Raw genomic sequence first — 13018 nt, 5'->3', positions numbered from 1 at the left:
AAAAATCTATTTTAAAAACAGTCATAGCAGAGGAGGTTTTAGCTAAAATAATTCATTAGCAGTTAACCTAAGAAACCACAATGTTTCCTGACCACATGATGTTTGTTGACCTGGTTTCTCACCCCCTGGTTTATATGCATATGTTGTTCCTGGCTGACAGCTGTCAGATAGTTTCATACTATCATCATCAATAAATCCTATAGTTAAATGCAGACTAATGAGCCTGTTCAGACTTTCGTCTCCAAGCTGCATTAAATCACACCTCTATCAAGAGCCTACTTCCCAGAAACATCAAACATATAAGATTCTGCAATTATGGAAACTTTTATTCATTTGCTCTATGTGAAGCATTATCCAGAATCCAGAATTTTCAAAAAATGAGTGAGAGCTTTTTTTTCCACATAAAATTGTATATAGAAACCCAATATGTAAAGCATTAAAGAAAAATCTGTTCAGGTCCAAGCTAGATCCGGGCTAAGAGCCCCAATTCCTCAGCTCCCTCCTTTCCCTAGTACTGTGTGGTCCTCGAGGTGCCTCCTCAGATTGCAGCTGAGTCTATGGTAAGAAACAAAACAAAATAACAGACAAGATACTGATAAATTACAAGAGGGACCAAATCTACAAATGAATCCTGTCTTATTTTTTTCAAATATTTTATATTTTTATTCATTTTAAAGAGAGAGAGTGAGCAGAGCAGAGGGAAGGGCCATGGGAGAAGGACAAGCAGATTCCCCACTGCTGAGTGGGGAGTCCAACTCAGAGCTCGATCCCAGGACCCTGAGACCACAGCCCAAGCCAAGCTTCACCGACTGAGCCCCCAGTACCTCATGATTCCTGTCTTCTATAGATGCAGGATTCTGATGTTTAGTGCTTTTTAAACCATGTGAAATTTAAAGTGGCTAAAGTGGCCAATCCCAATTTAACTACAATCAGATTATGCAGAAAGTTTTCTTTTTAACATCAAGCTTAATTCATTTTTTAACCAGGAAAAACAGTGTATTCACAGATATTATTGGGCATTATCTGATTATAAGAATGCTCAAATTAATCTATCATTTAGATTTTAGCAACACTGTAAATAAAAAGTTCAATCTATTTTTATATATTATTGCATGTTCGTTTGGAGACCACCCTCATTGTACAATACAACTCGGCATGACAAGTTTTATTCTAGCAGGATAAAAAAAATGTGGAAGATCTAGAAGTTTGCAATTACAGTAGTCCCACCTATAAGCACCACTTTAAAAAATGAGTCCACAAACCAACTGCATTACAGTCAACCTGAGATGTTAAAAATACAGGTTTTTCTACTTTACATCCAAAGATTCAGGATCTAGGGAGAAGCCCAAGAATCAGTACTTTTTCAAGTGGTCTCCAGGTGATTCCAATGTATACTGTCGCAAGAAGCTGGTGATGCGGAGTTCCAGCAAGAGATAATGGGAATTCTAATAGGCTAGTGTGCAGAGCTCAGCTGCAAGTAAACTACAAAACAGGTAGGCATCTGCAATCCGGGATGTCTCATACTAGTCCTGTGTTAAGTCCTGAGTCAGCATTCTCAGATCTGTTCTTCAACTCTTTGCCTGCTTTGCTCAGCATAGCAGGGTGCCTGGTTCCTGCGGGCTGTTTCCTAAACCCCTACAGCCCGATTTTCAGAGGTCATCAATCAATGAGAGGTACTGGCTTCCATCTGGAAGGCAGAAGAAAGAAAATAGGGGATTTTCCTTGCTTTTCTGTCTTAGCCTCCTCTGGCCACAACTGTCTCTTTGATGGTTTCCACCTTCATCAGCCAGGCCCACTGTGGTTCTCGCTTTCCCTGGTGCTACCTGCCCATAGGGTCTAATCATATCATTTTCTGTCCTCTGTCCTCTGTCCTGCCTTCAGGTGGTAGTGCCTTCCTTCTGCTGCTGCTAATAATATCTGGGATGCTGGAATCCCCTTTTGGCGTCTCAGCCATTTCATCATCCATGTAACTAATTCCCTTTATTAAATGCTGTGTTGGGATCTTGCTCCTACAGGGCCTCTGCCACAGGGCTAGTGAGGTTTCAGAACCAGGACTCCAATCACTCCAGTCACACCAGGCAGGTGGACAAGAATAAGGCAGGAAGGGCCCAGTCATGCAGGGGGGACCCTGTGCCTTGTGCCTCAGGATCCTCCAAATGTGTGTTGAAGCTTGGTGCTGCTCCAAAGGCTGCATCCCATGGCCTTCGGAAAGGTCATGAGGGTACAGTGTCTTCTGGAACCCATACGACTGGAGTATCTAGTATAGAGTAGCTGCTTAATAAATAACGATTGGATGTGCATAGTTTGCAAGGGAAACTATCTGATCTGAATTAGGGGGAAGAATTTGAAAAAGATTCTTTTTCACACAGTCTAGAAATATTTCTGGTGTGAAAATGAGATGATAGGTTGTTCTTCTGAGACCGTTGTTATTTTTAAGCAGCTAGAACTTTTTTGGTGAACTGAATAATATTTTATAGGGATGAATCAGGCTTTTTTAAAACTAGAAAACCAGGCCCATGAACTAAGACTTTATTTTTATTTACCTGGCAATAAATATTTAACAGTATCTTTTTATCTTTTTTTTAAGATTTATTTATCTGAGAGAGAGAGGAGGCAGGAGGAGGGGCAGAGGGAGAGGGAGAAGAAGACTCCCTACTGAGCATGGAGCCTGATGCAGGGCTCTATCCCAGGATCCCAAGATCATGACTTGAGCTGAAATTAAGTCGGCTGCCCAATGGACTAAGCCACCCAGGCACCTCTGTCAGTATCTTACTTTTGCAAAAAAAAACCCTAACAAACATGTATGAGATAAGTAACACCAGCTGCTTGTTATGTTAGATTTCTACCACAGTTTTTTATTTTTTTATTTTTTATATTTTTAAAGATTTATTTATTTATTCAGTCAGAGAGAGCGTGAGAGAGGCAGAGACAGAGGCAGAGAGGCAGAGGGAGAAGCGAGCTCCATGCAGGAAGCCCGATGTGGGACTCCATCCCGGGTCCCCAGGATCACACCCCGGGCTGCAGGCGGCGCTAAACCGCTGCGCCACCAGGGCTGCCCTCTACCACACTTTTGTATTAAAGTGTTACATTCGAGAACAATTAAGATTAGGAGGAAGCAAAATGTATTGAGATTCATGGGTTAATTTTTCAATGTACGTTGGTACATGTAATATTTTTATTTATTAAAATTACATGAAGTTGGGCAGCCCCAGTGGCTCAGCAGTTTAGCGCCGCCTTCAGCCCAGGGAGTGATCCTGGAGACCCGGGATCGAGTCTCACATCGGGCTCCCTGTGTGGAGCCTGCTTCTTCCTCTGCCTGTGTCTCTGCCTCTCTCTCTCTGTGTCTCTCATGAGTAAATAAATAAAACCTTAAAAAAAAAAAAAAAAAAAAACCTTAAAAAAAGGTTATTTTTTTAAAAATTACATGAAGTTGAAATGTCCATGTAATTAGCCTCAATAACTAAGACATATAATTATTTTTTAATTTATTTTTAAGAATTTATTTATTTATTTATTTATTTATTTGAGAGAGAGAGAGAGAGAGAGAAAGCATGAGGGGCAGGGGAAGCACAGAGGGACAAGCAGACTCCCTGCTGAGCAGGGAGCCCAACTTGGGGGTTGATCCCATGACCCTGAGATCATGAACTGAGTAAAAATCAGATGCTTAACTGACTGAATCACCTAGGTGTCCTAGCATATAATTTTTAAAAAATATTTATTTGTAATTTATTTGAGAGAGAGAGAGCCTGAGCATGAGCAGATTGAGGGGAGAGGGGCAGAGGGAGAAGGAGAAGCAGACTCTCTACTGTGCAAGGAGCTGACATGGAACTCAATCCCAGGATCCCGAGATCATGACCTAAGCCAAAATCAGATGATTAGCCAACTGAGACCCCTAGGTGTCCCAAAAGGTTTTAAATGAAATGCTCTAATGGGCCCTCAGAACAATAATTTGCTCATATGGCATATATGTCCATAGTACGTGTAGTTAAATAAGGACAGTGTTTGTACCCTCTGTTTACTTTGTTGTTGTTGTTTAGATTTTATGTCATTGAATTAAGGACCTTGACAAAAGATAGCTGGGACCTAAAATCACATATATCTTTAAGATTGGAGAACTTCTCTCAGTGCAGTCAGAGGGAGATGTGCCTATGGAAAAATGGTCAGATGCACTGTTGCTGGCTTAGAAGAGGGAGGAGGGAGACTCTGAGCCAAGGAATGTAGGCAGCTTTTAGAACCTGAAAAGGAAAGAAATGAATTCTCTTCTAAATCCTCCAGAAAGGAACATAGACTTGCCAACACCTTGATTTTAGCCCAGTGAGACACATATTGAACTTGTGACCCACAGAACTATAAAACAGTAAGTTCGCATTGATTTACACCACTAAGTTTGTGGTAATTTGTTAAAGCAGCAGCAGAAAGAAATATATTGTCCTCCTGGTTGTTGGAAATGCAACATTTAAAAAAAATCTCATGCTTTTATCCCTGGGGCACCTGGTTGGCTGAGTCTTTTAGTGACTGATTCTTGATTTCGGCTCAGGTCATGATCTCAGGGTTGTGAGATAGAGCCTTGCGTAGGAGACTCCACAGGGAGTCTACTTGAGATACTTTCCCTCCCCTGTTGGCTGCTCACACTTGCTCTCTCTCTCAAATAAATAAATAAAATCTTTTTTAAAAATCTCCGTTTTTTTTTTTTGTTTTTGTTTTTGTTTTTTATCCCTCATGGGCTGCCACTGTCAGCAGTAGCAACAGTGTTCCTAGAATGTTGGAAGTGTGGCAAGATTGAAGCTATGAACTGTATTGAATCAAACAAATATGCAAAGACTAAAAGGTACAGTGGGCTTCTGCAGTTCAACCCCTTGGGTGTCCTTGGAGGCTCTGTCATGAAAAGAAGTGGTGTTTCTGGAAGGTACAGAGGCCAGGGCAATGCTTCTACATAAACCTGGTCCTGGTGTAACAACAAAAGTAGCTTCATAGATAGGGAAATCATTTCAATAAACACACAGCATGCCAGTGATCCTAAAAACCTGTTCAGGCATCTAAGAACTAGTTACACCTCCCTGACCTGAGGCCAATAAGATGATCTCTCTGTGGTTTCTGACAGCAAGAGAATAATACGGCTAAGCAGAAAACTCAATCATGATTAGTAACCCTGCAAAGTAATAACTCGAGAGTGTGTCTATGAATTGCAAACCCACTCTCTCCACCAACCTTCAGCCTTCTTTGGTAGGGAGCTTTGATGGGTTTCCCCCCATTATTTGTAAAGTATTATGTAAATACGACTGCAATACAAGTTTCCTAAATCCTCCTATACAGAAATTCTGGAACCACCACTGGAACTAATACTTGATGCATGATGATACATCATCAGTTGAAAATAATTTGACAAAAAAATAAATAATAATTTGACATTATCTTCTCAAGTTGTATGTATGCATACTTGTATTAGTTCCTGATGTTTGCTGTAGCAAATTACCACAAACATGATGACTTAAAACAATAGTAATTTATTCCCTCACAGTTCTGGAGACCAGAAGTTTAACATCAGTTTTACTGGACTGAAATCAAGGTGTTGATGAGGCACCTTGCCTTCTTCTCTTTTGCCTAGATTCAAACCTCCTTCTACCTCTCACTTTATAAGTACAGTTGGATTGCATGTAGAGCTCATTTGGATAATTCAGGATAATCTCTCTATCCCAAGATATTTAACTTAACCACATTTGCTAAGACTCTTTTTCTGTATAAAATTATGGTTATAGGTTTGGAGGATGAGAAGATGGACATATCTTTGGGGATGATTGCCATCCTATCCCAATACTCTAGCAATTCCAATTCTATTAAGTGCTCTAGAGATACTTACTACCTAAGTGTATTTTTTGAAATATATTTTAAAAGTCCAAAGTAGGGATCCCTTGGGTGGCGCAGCGGTTTGGCGCCTGCCTTTGGCCCAGGGCGTGATCCTGGAGACCCGGGATCGAATCCCACGTCGGGCTCCCGGTGCATGGAGCCTGCTTCTCCCTCTGCCTGTGTCTCTGCCTCTCTCTCTCTCTCTCTGTGACTATCATAAAATAAATTAAAAAAAAAAAAACTCTTAAAAAAAAAAAAAGGACTCAAAATTTTAAAAGTCCAAAGTAAATCAGCCAGTTGTCTATTGACAGGTGAATGGATAATTAGAAACATATTCACACAAATGGAAATTTATCCATCAGTGAGAATGATTGATCTGTAGGAACAGGAAAAAACACGAATAAACACTACAAATATTGGTGAGTAGAAAAGGAAAGCCCCCCCAATGTACATACTGATACTGTTTTTATAAAATTCAAAACATGTAAACACTGATTAGGGACAAATATGTGGCAAAGCCATAATTTTCTTTCAAAGATTGATTGATTGATTGATTGATTAGAGAGAGAGAGAAAATCAGTGGGGGGTAGGGGCAGAGGGAGAGGGAGAGATTCTCAAGCAGACTCCCCACTGAGTGCAGAGCCTGAGGCAGGGCCCTGTCTCACCACCCTAAGACCATAACCTGAGCTGAAATCGAGAGTCGAACTCTTTTTTTTTTTTTTTAAGATTTTATTTATTTATTCATTAGAGACACACAGAGAGAGGCAGAGACACAGGCAGAGGGAGAAACAGGCTCCATGCAGGGAGCCCGACATGGGACTCGATCCTGGGACCCCAAGGTCACGCCCTGGGCCCAAGGCAGGTGCCCAACTGTTGAGCCACCCAGGTGTCCCGAGAGTCGAACTTTTTTTTTTTTTTTTAATTTTTATTTATTTATGATAGTCACAGAGAGAGAGAGAGAGAGAGAGAGAGAGGCAGAGACATAGGCAGAGGGAGAAGCAGGCTCCATGCACCGGGAGCCCCATGTGGGATTCGATCCAGGGTCTCCAGGATCACGCCCTGGGCCAAAGGCAGGCACCAAACCTCTGCGCCACCCAGGGATCCCTCGAGAGTCGAACTCTTAACAGACTGAGCCACCCAGGAGCCCCACCATGATTTTAAGTAAAGGGAATGATAAAGGCAAAATGTAGTATGTGGTCACCTCCATGTTGGAGACAGTGGAAAATGAGCAGGCTGGGGGTTTGGGATTGGGAAGGAATACTGGAGCAACTTCAATATGGAAGGTGTTTTAGCTCCTATGCTGGACGGTAAGCCCTTAGATGTAATGTTACAAATATTGCTTTATATGTTTCACATATTGCATTTTACAAAACACCAAAGTAATTAGTGACATTGCATTAGGTGTTTTTTTGTTTGTTTGTTTGTTTGTTTTTTTGTGGCTAGGTATATGGACTCAAGCTTGCTAGAGAAAACAAAGGGATTGATCACAAGGATTCATAGACATAGAAGTGGAAGACATCTGGGCTCTGAAACAACCTAAGGACCAATCCTCCACTCTTACATGCAAAGGAGAAAGAGGCTGCTGCAGGAAGGCAGATAGCTTCATCTTTGAGACCAGTGTTTCCTCCCTAAATATGAGTAACAGTCCCCACACCCCCCCAAAAAAAAGAATACCCAGATTAAATGAATCACAATTCCAAGGAAGCCACAAAATAAACTGCATACTTAATAAGTATGCCAGATTATTCTCATTATCAGGGAAATTTGGGAAATTTTTGGAGCAGTGCTTCCCAAATGTTAAATGTACACAGGAATCACTTGAGATCATGTTGAAATGCAGATTTAATAGTTCTGAGGTGCGGCCCGAGTCTGCCTCTCTGAGAAGCTTCAGGAAAGGCAGACACTGCCAATCAAGGGCACTATTTGAGAAGCTAGGTTGTAGAGTCAGTACAATAGTGCAGAGACCTCCTTTGAGAATCTGGGAAGAGCTATCTATAGATCTATTTCATAGCAGAATGCATAAACATAGAATTAATATAAAATTGCAAAGGGTTTGGAGAGCCTCTGAACACTATTCTTAAGCTAATAGAACATACCATCAACCTGGTTCTGATGAGGAGGTGACAGGAATCTTTAGTTAATAATATCCAATGTCAGGCAGCCCAGGTGGCTCAGTGGTTTAGCGCTGCCTTCAGCCCAGGGCATGATCCTGGAGACCCGGGATCGATTCCCATGTCGGGCTCCCTTCATGGAGCTTGCTTTGCCCTCTGCCTGTGTCTCTGCCTGTGTGTGTGTGTGTGTGTGTGTGTGTGTGTCATGAATAAATAAAATCTTTAAAAAATAATAATAATATCCAATGTCTATTAAGTACTACTATAGGCTTTGGCACTGTTGTGCTAAGTGTTCTAGACATATTATCTCATTTAAACCTCACAACAAACCTATGAGGTGGGTACTTCTATTATCATTCTTATCTTATAAGTAAGGTAACTGGTGCACAGGAAGTTTTAGGTAATTTGCTCAAAGGTGTTTAGTGAGCCCAATTCTGGGGTCCAGGTGTTTAATTACTATGTAATACTGAGGTCTTATTAATGTGTTGCAATTACTTTAAGGAGAGTGATTTTTATTTAATTAAAACTTGTTTGGAAAGTAAAAACGTGAGCACACAAGATCCGAGGTTTTCAAATTCTGATGGGCATCAGAATCCCCTGGGGCTTTTGTTAAACATGAGAAGAAAATAATGCTTGGGTTCCATAGTAGATCTTCATCTTAGAATCTCTGGAGATAGAATGGAGCAGGGCACTTATGTTTTATGATTGAATTTTTTTTAAAGGTTATTTTTAAATCTACAACAAGCTCTAAAACACTTCATTCTAGCTATAGGTGGCAACAGACGCTTTGACAGGGAATCCAGATGTTTAACAGGAATGAAATGAAGGATCACCATTGCCTCAGGCATAAGGAACAGCTTACTTTTTGCAAGATTTCTTAATACCCCTGTGGCCAGAGGGCCCTTTCCCGTGACTTTCGTTTTTAGCTCTTCGGGTTTCTTCTGCTTCTCTTTCTGTTTCTGCTCGAATGCTTTATCTCATCTATCTCCTCAGGCCTGCTTCTTGGGCTGCTGCAGGCTTCTTCTTCCCACTGTCGCAGCCAGATGCGACACTTGTCACCCCTTCTGCAGACCCTGCCACCGGAAGCCTGTTTAACCAACACCCCAGATGATTTCAAAGTGTGAAGTTCCAGTATCACTGCTACAGATTTTTCAAAGGCAGATTTTAAAAGTGCAAAGTAAAGTTAATCTGTTATGTGAGACATTCTGAAAGGGAAGGTAACTCTGAAGGTTAGGAAGTTCCTAGAAATGCATTATTGACTGATCTTAATGAGGAAGAAGAGGAAGGAAGGACATGTAGGTTTCCTTTGCTCCTTTTTTTTTTTTTTTTTTAAAGTTTTCTTTATTTATTCATGAGAGACACAGAAACAGGCAGAGGGAGAAGCAGGCTCCTTACTGGGAGCCCGATGTGGGACCCGATCCTGGATCCCGAGATCACGCCCTGAGCCAAAGGTAGAAGCTCAACCACTGAGCCACCCAGGCATCCCTTCTTTGCTCCTTTGACTTCCAATCAGGAGTATTATGTAACATCGTGATGTAGAAGGTAATAGATTGACTTTTAAAAGTACTTGGCATAATAGAGGACACAAAAAAATGCTTATAAAGTGGTACCATGGACCTGCAAGAATAGTGGCAGGAAAATTAACCCTACTTCCCACCTTCACTCCCAGACAAACTTAAATTTAACAAAATAGCAGAAAAGGGTGGGAGGCACAGCTTGACTGCCTGCTGAGCTCCTATTTATTTTCATTTTTCTCATTTGTTTATTTGAGCTTTTTTTTTTTTTTTTTTTTTTTAATTTGTATTTAACTGCATGTGACTTCATTGTGCCAAGTACAAGTCTGGAGCTGGGAATGCAGTGCTGAAGGAAGCCTACTCCCATTGCTTAAGGAAATGAGTGAAGCAGTCATACCCATACAGGGATGAGGTTTAGAAGAGGGACAAGTATAATGTAAGAAGAGCACATACCGAGGGTTGTGAACAGGAAAGGAATCAGGAGAGGAGGGTGGATTGTATCATGTTTCTAAAACAGCTGAAGAAGGTAGATTCTGAAGAAGAGTAGGAAACGGATGGGAATCCTATTCAAGATTTGTTTTTAAAGAACAATATATGTGTTGTCTTTAACACTATAAATATCTTATAGGTAATTAACTTCTGTATTTCTGGTGATACATTTTTAAAGAGATTGTTAAAGCAATGATCTGTGAGCATCGTAGAGAAAGGAAGTGGTGATCAACAGGGCCAGGTGTGGATTTACTAAGAACAAGTCACTTCAGACCACCCCTTTGGTAGATTAGGGAACCAGGGTAGATTTTGGGTTGAGTGGGTGGTAAGAAAGCAGAAATAATGGAGGTGGATTCACAGAAATGTTTTTGAAAAAAATATATATTGTGTGTTTGGTTAGATCAGATGTTTGTTAGGCAACTGCACTCATGCTTTTGTATTTGATCATTTCAGTAAGCCTATTAAGAAAATCTTGGCTTCCTAAAAACCAACAACAACATAAAACTCAGTTTCCACAAGCTTGACACTGGAGGAGAGTGTTGGAGGAAGGAGAATATTTCCACAGAGCTCATTTGCCCATCCATGAGGTCCCCATGGCTGATCCTAGAGAGTCACTTCTTTTCCTATGGTTCCTCACATTTGTGCCCTGGTTCAAGAGTGTACAGAAGACTTTAACCCTCATACCTTTTAGCAAAACTGTAAAAGGAAGTTTGGGAAGCCATAAACAAGAATTTAGGAAAGATGGAGGGTAACTGAATGGAAATAAACATAGAAAAGGACTTGAAACCAGATAATCCAGTTTACAAAATAAGGTTTCCTCCTCTTCAGTTTATAGTCCACTGCAGAGATTAAGACTTCTCACTACTAGATTATGTGTTTTATTTATTTATTTATTTATTATTTATTTATTTATTTATTTATTTTTAGATTATGTGTTTTAAATGACTCTTTTCAGCAGGTCACTATGCATTTTCAGTGATTCTTCTTTGCCTCCAGACACACTGTTAAGCTATAAACTGCTATAACCTTTCTTTTAGATCCTTATCTTCCACTCATTCACACTGTGAGCTTTTTCACCCTTCCTACTCAGGCTTCAGAACATGTCATTTGTTTTGCCTCTTTGCTCAAACCATTCTTCAAAGTGTCTTCTCCTTCAGCATTCGTTTCTGTCTGCCCAAATTGTTTTATTCAGGGAACTGTGGTCTGAAGGACCAGATTTGATTAAGCTAGCTCAAGGAAAAGGTTTTCTTAGAGTAATAGGACATGTGTTTTCTCAGAAATATGATCCACCATGCTCTTGAGCCCTGTATCAGTTGTGAACAATTGAGGCTTACAATTGTTTTTTTCTCACATTAAGAAGAAATCTGGAGGTAGCCAATTGCTAGTTGTTTTAGTGGCTCAACATTATAAAGACCAGTGGTACTACTCTTCTTGGCCTTTTCCTCATGATCAGAAGGTGGTTGTTATAGCTCTAAAATATCATGTCCATGTTCAAAGAAGGTGGAAAGAGAAGGGAAGGGAAGCCAGTCTTTACCTTTGGTCAGGAAAGCAAAAACTTTCACAGAAAACTGACACTAGATTTCTGCTTATATTACATATAAAAGAACTGTGTAACCTAGCTGCTCATAAAGGAAGTGAAATCACAAGCCACAAGTGATTACTATTGAGACTATGTAAAGAACTTCTACACTTTGAAAAAAATAAGATAAACAACCCAATAGAAAGATATGCAAAAGACAGGTAATTGACAGAAGAAGAAACATTTTTGGTGAATAAATTTAGGGAAAGATGACCAATCAATCACATTAGTGATCAGGGAAATCAAATGATGACTACATTGTGATAACTACACCTTATGACTACATATTATAACCACTAAATTAGCAAAAAGTAAGACATCTTAAAAAGAAGTGTTGATAAAAATGTGGGGTTGGCTCCACTGCCAGTGTGGGTGAGGTAAAATGGTACAACCACCTTGGAATACTTTCTGGGATTATCTAATGAAGTTGGATGTGGGCATATACCATGATGCAGCAGTTCCACAGCCAGAGATGCCACACAGGAGACATGCATATCAATGTTTACAGCAGCATTTTTTTTTGTAATAGCAAAAATGGAAATAACCCAGATGCCCATTGTCAAAAGTATATATAAAGGATATATTCATATGGTAGATCTATAACTATTGCAGCCACACAAGTGAATACAAGAAATACTGTTTCAAGTGGAAAAAAAAAATCAAAGGCAGATTACATACATCGCATAGTGTTTTTAAAAGCTAAAACCCAGAAAGTTAAACAATACATATTTTTAGAGTTATATATATTTATGGTTATATGTCTTTCTATAGAGAAATAGCAAAACCAGGAAAAGATAAGGACAAAATTCAGGACAGTGGTTATCTCTCCTAAAGGAGGGAAATGGGATAAAACACACAGGTAAATTCATTAATACTACAATATCCTAGGTATTAAATTAAGTAGTGGATTAATAGTTCCTCATTTTATTATTATGCCCCATAACTTATATTTCATATATATTTATATGTTAAATGTTATATAACAGGAAGTTTAAGGAAAAATAACTTTGGTAATAAATGTTAAATGGATTATATATTTTTTTTTTTTTTAATTTTTTATTTATTTATGATAGTCACACACAGAGAGAGAGAGAGAGAGAGAGGCAGAGACACAGGCAGAGGGAGAAGCAGGCCCCATGCAGGGAGCCCGACGTGGGATTCAATCCTGGGTCTCCAGCATCGCGCCCTGGGCCGAAGGCAGGCGCCAAACCGCTGCGCTACCCAGGGATCCCAAATGGATTATATCTTATTGTAAAACTTTTTTGGGGGGAGACACATGCTCTGGGGAATAAGACATTTATATTTTTAATTGTTTTCATTTTACAATGATATTTGAGTATAATAAAAACTATATTTGTTTCAGCTCAGGTGGGGAGAAAGAACATAAGCACATACAAACACAAATACTGTAGGCAAATTTATTCTTACTACCTTGCGGCAACTTTGTGAAATAAATATGCAATTGAGACAAGAAGCACAGT

General features: G+C 39.8%; 1 long non-coding RNA gene across 1 annotated transcript in view; it reads right to left on the bottom strand.

Moving 5' to 3' along the window:
- Positions 1-341: 341 nt before the first annotated feature.
- The window catches only part of LOC119870004, a 16576-nt gene continuing 3899 nt past the window's right edge, over positions 342-13018 (bottom strand). Inside the window, exon 3 of the long non-coding RNA XR_005354990.1 lies at positions 342-555. This is a non-coding gene — a long non-coding RNA (uncharacterized LOC119870004). The remainder of the gene's footprint in view (positions 556-13018) is intronic.

Source organism: Canis lupus, chromosome 2 (assembly GCF_011100685.1).
Source record: "Canis lupus familiaris isolate Mischka breed German Shepherd chromosome 2, alternate assembly UU_Cfam_GSD_1.0, whole genome shotgun sequence".
NCBI lineage: Eukaryota > Metazoa > Chordata > Mammalia > Carnivora > Canidae > Canis > Canis lupus.
This window is presented reverse-complemented; position numbering and strand designations above follow the sequence as displayed.